At 54.0% G+C, this 8,002-nt stretch overlaps 1 long non-coding RNA gene across 3 annotated transcripts; it reads left to right on the top strand.

Moving 5' to 3' along the window:
- Positions 1-3,195: 3,195 nt before the first annotated feature.
- On the top strand, positions 3,196-6,192 carry LOC131833953 (uncharacterized). Of its 3 annotated transcripts, none has more exons than XR_009354701.1 (4): positions 3,196-3,299; positions 3,597-3,689; positions 4,374-4,468; positions 5,361-6,192. It is a non-coding gene; the product is annotated as an uncharacterized LOC131833953 (long non-coding RNA). The 3 variants fall into 3 exon arrangements; XR_009354700.1 differs by having other exon boundaries at positions 3,196-3,330; XR_009354699.1 differs by having other exon boundaries at positions 3,196-3,689.
- Positions 6,193-8,002: the final 1,810 nt, after the last annotated feature.

Below are 8,002 nucleotides of genomic sequence, written 5' to 3'. Positions count from 1 at the left end.
CCCATGAATGATTCCTCCCTGTAATTCCCCCCCATCAGAAGGAGTTTCTCCAGGCTTCTTTCCTAGATTCTCACCTGGCTTACTTCAGTTCTCAGTACCTCCCAGATCCCCTTCACAATGACCCCTCAATCCCACTTGGATGGAGCTCCCCCAGCCTCAGTTTAGGCCACTGGCACCAAGGCAATTACCAGGGTTCTGGCAATCTGGGGGAAGTGAGGGGAATGCGCTAAAAATACACCCATTCCCCACAATCCTATAAGCCTTCAATTTACCTGCTTTTATAAAAAGATGCTTCCTTAGGTGTCACCGGTAGAAGGTATAATTACAGCCTGGGAATGTTAATTCCCTTGCTCCTGATATTCGGATCACTGCTCTGCGGGGCTCCTGTCCTCCTCAGAGCCTTGGGAGGGGAGATGGGCAGGCAGCCGGGAGGAAGTCAGGGGGTGGGAGGCTAGCAATGCCTGGCCTGGGGACCTGCAGGAACTCAGCGTCAAATCAGAGCATGCTGGCTGGAACAGTGTGTGTGTTTTGGGAAGGGTGCCCTCTCATACTTGGTGACTCTCAGGGACTCCTTGGGGACCTGGGGCTGGTGAGGTAGACAAAGAGGACCGAAGTCCTGACAGCCTTGTGGAGAAGTGAGAACCCTGAGTTCCTCTGGCCTGCCTGTCTCCCTGCTCCCACCCTGTCCCCTTTCAGTCTGTTCTCAACACAATAGTCAGAGGAATCGTCAGAAAACCTGATGTAGAGTTTCTTATCTCACTCGCATCAACACAGAGTCCTTAAGGCTCTACCTGTCCCCCCTCCCTGCTGTATTTCTCTCCTCAGCCCTCAGCCTCACCTACCACTGTGTGTGTTTTACTTCTCTGTTTTGTTTTAGTGTATATCCCTCACTAAGACAAAAACTCCACGAGAACAAGGATCTTCTGTCTGTTTTGTTCCCAGGGCTCAGAACAGTGCCAGGCATAGTAGGAGCTCACTTAAAGTTCGTGCCTGAAAGTTCCTTTTCAGGAAGGATTCCTGAGCAGAAGGAAGAGCAAGTGCCAAGCAGAGGTTCAGGAGGGCCCCATACATTTGGGAAACATGGGTGGTTCTATATACTTGGTGCTCAAGGTGCTCATGGACAAGAGGAACAGAAGGGGTGCCTGGGTGACTCAGTCAGTTCAGCGGCTGCCTTCAGCTCAGGTCATGATCTCAGGTTGTTGGGATCAAGCCCCATGGCAGGCTCTCTGCTCAGCGGGGAGTCTGCTTCTCTCTCTCCCTCAAACCACCCCCGCCCCAAATAAATAAGTAAAATCTTAAAAAAGAAAAAAGAAAAGGGGAAGAGCAAGGATGGCATAGCATCTGTCTATGGAGAGGGCGAATAGGAGAGTTGCCATGATTATATTTGTGTTTCTGGAAGATCCTGGGGCCTGGGGAGTGGATTAGAGCTAAACAGGACTGGAGACAGGAGGACCAGGAAGGAGGCTGCAGGAGGGAGAGCTTGAGATCCTGGACCAAAGTGGGGGTGGCGAGCCTGCTGATGAGTTTTGAAGAGAGGCATGGGGTTCTGGAGTGGTAAGCAAGGGTGGGGAGCAGGCCTCCTCCCCCTTCACCGAACAGGTCTTTCTGTTCTCTAACCCCGGCCAGGCAGTCCCCAACTCTTTCCCTCTCAGTCATGGCTCAGCTGGATCCCTGCCTCTGGCTCCAGTTCCTCCATATCACACTGATGTCCTTTGAATGACTGGTGTCCCTCATTGGCCATTGTCCTCACTGCCTGTCCTGTTTCATCAGGGCTTTTCCTGTGAGCTTCTTTTCTTTTTTCCTAAAGACTTTATTTATTTGAGAGACAGACACGGGTGCAGGGGGAGGGGAGGCAGAGGGAGAGGAGAAACGGGCTCCCGGTTGACAAGAACTTGACATCCCAGGACCCCAAGATCATGACCCGAGCTGAAGGCAGACGCTTAACCGACTGAGCCACCCAGGTGCCCCTCTTACGAACTTGAGGGTAGGGATTGTGGCATGCCGATTGCAAGTCTGACAGAATTGCACAATGCTTTAGGGCCTGGCCCCCCCTTTTTCTTCTTTTTTTAAAGTAAGCTCTATGTCCAACACGGCAATGTGGGGTTTGCACTTACCACCCTGAGATCAAGAGCCTCATCCTCTACCAACTGGACCAGTGGAGCACCCCTAGAGCCCTGGACTTTTGCCTCCAGATGTCTTGGGTTTAAATCCTGACTCTCCCACTAATTGACTTTAGGTAAGTTACTTCCCCATCTGTAAAATGGGAATAAAAATATCACCTTGAAGGATTGTTCTAGGGATTAACTGAGTTAATGCTCCTAGTAGAGATTAACAAAATGTAAGGGGCTTTCCTCAGTTCCCACAGTGCCTTGTTTCTCTGTAAATATCTAGCTGATCCCGTCAGGATGCTGAACCTCTGTGACTACAAGCACTTTGTGGGCAGGCAGGAGCCGAGCCCAAGGCAATCCCTTGACATAACCTCAGCTATTAAATAAACACGGGCTGAATGCTGCATGACTAAACACTTAATACATTGAATTCAACCAAAACTCAGATGCCAAAGAAGAGAGTCCTAATCAAGCCAAACTGACCATAGTTCTTCCCAGAAATTCCGGTGTCCTGGGGGAACTCAGACAGAGGGACTTCTCTGGAAAATGGTGGACCGAGTTACCTGGAAGAGGCAAGGTAGGCGGGGTCCTTTTGTCACACCCTTCCCCAGAAAGGAGGAGAGGAGGTCGGAGCCTCAGCTCAGGCCCCGCCTCAGGCAGGGTGGGTACAGCCTGCGGAGAGACCTGAATCCCGAGGAAGGTGGCTCCCTGGCCCCCAGCCCGGCTCTGGATGGAGGATTCTGGGATCGGAGGCAGGGGTGAGGCTTGGCCTGCTGGGCCCTCCGGGGAGCTGGCAGGCCCAGCCACGGCGGAGCACTAGTCCCAAGGCTATATATACACAGGACCGGAATGTTTATTTTTCCTTATTGACTTTCTCCAAATAAACCCCTGGCCAGCAGAAAGGGGCTCCCAGCAGCAGCTGTTTACCCAGTGTTTGTGATAAAGAGGCTTCTCCATAGCAACAGGTGGCAATGGGCAGCTCTCCGAGAACACGGCAGGGCCTGCAGTGGGGCTGTGTTTACTCGGAGGGGAAGAAGTAGAGGCAGAGGAAGAAGGGAAGGGAGGGAGGGAGGAAAGGAGGGAGGAGGAAGCACAAGAGGAAGGATAGGAGGAAGGAAGTCAGACCAGGAGCCTGAGGGCTGGCAAGTGCACAGAAGGGGAGACCAGGAAGGAAGGCTCAGACAGAGTTTGGTGGGTTCTGTCCTCGGGGACCCTTCCGCCTGTGAGCTCCCGGTGGGCCCGGAGGAGGGACGGGCTGGCAGGTGATGTGTAGAGGGAACTGTGGCCTTGCTGGGTGTGGGGCAGCTGTGAGCAGGAGCACCTTGCACAGGAGCCACAGAACGTGGGCTGGTGTGACCTAGGGAAAGTGTGAGTCCAAGTAATTGGCTCATTCAGTTGCTGTGTGTGTGTGTGTGTGTGTGTGTGTGCATGCATGTGCACATACCGTGTTCTTCCTCGCTGGGTAAGGAGGCTGTGTTAATTTCCCAGCACTGCCGTATTACCACAAACCTGGTGGTTTAGAACAACACGGATTTATTCTCCTAGAGTTCTGGAGACTGGACGTCTGAGATGAAGGTTGAGGTAAGCTTCAATCCTTCTGGAGGGCTCAGAGGGACGCAGCCCTCTTTCTGCCCCCATCATCCCATGCCATTGTCCCAAGTGTGTCTCTGCGCCTAGGAGTACATTTCGCTCCTGAAAGGATGCCAGTCACCAGATTTAGGGCCAACCCTTATCCTACTCCAGCAGGACGTCGTCTTAACCAGATGTACATCTGCAAAGTCCCTATTCCAAATAAGATCCTAGTCACGTGTACCAGGGGAGAGGACTCAAACCCCTCTTTTTGGGGAACACAAGTGCCCACCATGGGCAGGGACGGCTGTCAGTAAAGCCTGGGTGATGAATCCACACACAAGACTCTTGGGAAGCAGAAAGCTCCTCCGTGCACTCACCAGTCCCCCTCCTGTCCAAGAACAAGGTGGTGGTTCTGGGTCAGGAAGGAAGCCCAACTGTGTTGTTTGGATGCAGTCCTCAAAGAGAGGAAGAGGTCTTGAAGCGTCAGGAGTGGTGCCTGTGTCCGTGTCTCACACCCTTAGTTGTGTGACCCTGGCAGGTTCCTTCTTCCCTCAGCGTTTCCATCTTCTCGCCTGTCCAGATAATATGCACCCTCCCCATGGGAGGTGGTGAGAATCATAAGGCTCTTGGCACGATCCCTGGCATCTAGCAGGCACAGCTCTAAGCATGAGCCATTTTTATGATTTTTCACAGGCCCTGGCTTTTCCATCAGAAGCACATGAGACCCACTTGGGAACATCACCCTGGGGTGACAGCCACTCCTATAGACCACAGCCTCTGTTCCTGAGGTCAGCACAGGAACCCGGGTCCTGGGGGGCACAACTGGCTGTGGGTACAGCCCTGGTGGGGTCTGTCCCAGAGACATGGTGTGGGAGAGGGCCTCGGTAGGGGTCTTCTTGCTGGGGCAGGGCTCCCTGCCTCTGGCAGGCAGAGGCACCCCTTGGCTGCCCTCCAGTTCACCAGAGGAGGTTTAAGCCAGCACCCGAGTCCACTCAATCCTCCAGTAGCTGTAGGGTGTGAGGGGAGCTGGTGTAGACACACACACACACCGCATAGACTTCCTCCTACAGGTAGCCACAAAGACTTGAACCACATGGAAATGCATCTCCAGTCCCAGCAGTGCTGGGACATGACAGCAGTGCACAGCACACGGAAACCCAAATTGATTAGCTCTTGTGCAAATCTTTCTTGAACACCTACTATGCTCGATGAACTCTTCTAGTCCCCAGAGAGACAGCAAGGGACAAATCATGGAGATTACCTTTTAACTAGAGAGACAGTAAGAAGAACGAATGGGGAAATCATATCGTACATGAGAAGAACTTTAGTACTTTGGAGAAAAATGAAGGATGGAAAAGGGAAAGGAGTGTGAGGAGTCTGAAGTCTGAACCGGGCCCTTTCCTCCTTCTTGGGGTCCCCTCTCTCTCCTAGGGCCGGGGCCTGAGCCAGAGCCCCACAGCCCCAATCCTGCCACCCTCCCTGCACCGTGGTGTGGGCCAGGGACGGTGGCTAGAGGCGGACATTTGCCTCGTGGCTCCAGGCCTGGCTAATGGGGCAGAGCCTGTGTCACATGCCAGCAGCTGGCGTCCGCGTTGGGGCGGGCCAGCGCTCCCCCGAGATCTGTTGCTCTCTCACTACAGCGTGTCATCCTCCTCATTACTATTCTAATCCTCATTACAGGGAAATGTCCTCGCACTCAAACACAACAACCACGCAGCGCTGTTACACAGCCCCGTGGGGAGACAGGGCATTTTTCTGGAGCTGCCGGCAAGAACAGTCAGAGCAGCATGGGAGGAAGAGTTGATGCCTTCTGGAGCTTCTTGCTGGGGGTGCAGCCCTCCTCGGATGTCAACGTCTTCTCTTTTCTGTCCTCCATTGTCGTCCTTTCCAATGAGAAGGCAGCTGAGTGTTTACTCCAGGCTTGCGCCTGCCGCTGGCTGAACCAGGAGGACTCAGAGCCCAGCCCTGCCCTTTGGTTCATTTGTCTCGGTAGCAAGGCACCTGCCACAGTGCTGGGCACATAGTAGGTACTCCATCAGTGCTGCAGGGTAAGGGCAAGCAGGGCAGGGGAGGAACAGGAAAGAATGCAGAGTTTGATGGAGATAGAGCATGGCTTCTTTCCCTAGGCCCCTTGGTGGGTGAGGGAGGACATGGGGAGGCTGAGATAGGCGGCTTCCCCATCCCCACTGCAAGGATCTGTGCTCTTCTGGAATCCTAGTCCTTGAAGTTCCACCATTGAGGAGTAATTCCCTTGTGCCAAACAGGACCTCATCCTTTGCCCACAGTTCTTATTTAAAAAGGCACTTGTTCTGGGGCAACTGGGTGGCTCAGTTGTTAGGTGTCTGACTTTCGCTCAGGTCATGATCCCAGGGTCCTGGGATCGAGCCCCGCATCGGGCTCCCTGCTCATGGGGAGGCCTGCTTCTCCCTCTCCCACTCTCCCTACTTGTAGTTGCTCTCTTCCTGCCTCTCTCTTTCTCTCTGTGTCAAACAAATAAATAAAATCTTAACAACAACAACAACAACAGCACATTGTTCTCCCTGTGGAAGAGATTGAATGTGCTGACCCGTGGTTTGCTGTTGAATGACCTTGGGCAAGTCCTCACACGTTTCTGGGTCTCTGTGCTCTGGTCTGGAAAATGGGGCTATGACACATGCCTGCCTTGAGTTTGTTGTGAGGATTAAGTGAGTGACCCTTTCTAAAGCACTTAACAAGGTCCCTGGCACCTGGTGACCGTGTGTGCAGATGGTGTGCATCTGACCTGGTGCAGATGGTGTCCGTGTGTGAATCGGGGGCATTTCCCTAACAGGATACATCACGGGGGTGGACCAGTAAAGGAAGATCCTGCGACAAGAGAGGAGAGTCAAGGGAGTCAGAACCTCAGGCACCTGGGTGGGCTTGGGCCCGGGGACAGGGCACTGTGAAGACAAGGAACAGGGCCAGGGTTTGGGGACCCAAGACTGGGGAAAGGGGGGATGGGAAAAGAGAAATGAGAGGTAAGGCACGGAGACAAGCAGGTTTACTTCCAGCCCCCAGCAAGCGATGAGCACAGGGGAGACAGCTAGAGAACAGAGCCCTCAGAAACTTTCCAGCGCATTCCTGCTAAAATTAGCCCCGTCTTGCATACGCAACTCTATATTTAAACCCATGGCCTGTCAGAGTCACCACTGTGCAGCCGGGTTTGGGGCCCAGTGCCGACACAGGGGGGCAGGCAGCAGCCCTGGGTGTAGGCAAGGTGACCAGGCCACGGGGTGAGGCCACCGGCCACCCACACCGGTGTGTGCAGCATGTGAGGCCACCCCTTGTCCCGGCGTCACGGGACAGAATCCCAGCAGGGGTTCAAACACAGTCCCGTGTGCAGGCACGTGCAGAAGGGACAGGGGCAGACAGGTGGAAAGAACATGGAGAGGGAAGAGGGAGCGACTGGGGGACAGGGACAGCAGCAGAATGAATGAGGACAGAGGAGGGAGGGGTGGGTGGTAGGATCTCTCCTTGGGTTGGTCTCCTAGTCCAGCGGACCAAGGGGTTGTCCCAAAGGGGGCTCAGCCTCCTCTGACCACAGAGACCCCAGCTCTGCTCTGAGGGTGAGGGGGAGCCCAGGCTGCTCCCTCCTTCCCTGCCTGCCTTCCAGCCTTCTCCAGGGAGCACGCTGACTGATAAGAAGCCGTTTTACCTGAGGCCTGGTACATTAACTTTGACACTGAAAAGGGGATATTTTATTACCCAGGAATATTTCTGCATCTCTTCAGAGATCTTCTCGCTCAGCCTGCACCCCCAGCAGCCAGCCTCTTTAGACAATTAAAACCTACTCTGCCTTTAACCCTACTGTTCCAGCCCAGCTATGGGCTCCAAAGAGAGGATTTCATATGTGGGCAAGGGTCCCCTTTATCCTGTGCAGCTGACCCCTACTCCTTGCCCTACTGGTGTGTGTGTGTGTGTGTATGGGTATACGCATACGCGAGTCCACATGCTGTGTCCTACTGGTGTGTGTGCATGTGTGCATGTGTGGATGCATGCATGTGTGCGTGTGTGCGTGTGTGTGTGTGTGTGTGTAGATGGGCAAGTCCATATGCTGGGGGCAGGTGGGGTGACCCACGTCCCCCCCCCCCCCCCCCGCACCAGGCCCTTCCTTCAGCTCCAGCGTCTTCTGATCTCAGACTGGCCAGGGGCCCCAGGCAAACTGAGTCTGTGAGAAGCCAAACGGTGTGACTAGTCCAGGGTCACACATGGAGTGCACAAGTCATCTGGGCCTGAATCCCTGGTTCCTTACTTTTCAGGTATTTTCTGCCTTCTGTGAACTAAGTCCTTATCACCCTTACTGT

The sequence above is a fragment of the Mustela lutreola genome, chromosome 6 (assembly GCF_030435805.1).
Source record: "Mustela lutreola isolate mMusLut2 chromosome 6, mMusLut2.pri, whole genome shotgun sequence".
Classification (NCBI taxonomy): Eukaryota; Metazoa; Chordata; class Mammalia; order Carnivora; family Mustelidae; genus Mustela; species Mustela lutreola.
The sequence above is the reverse complement of the archived record's forward strand: the minus strand, read 5'-3'. Positions and strand labels throughout refer to the sequence as shown.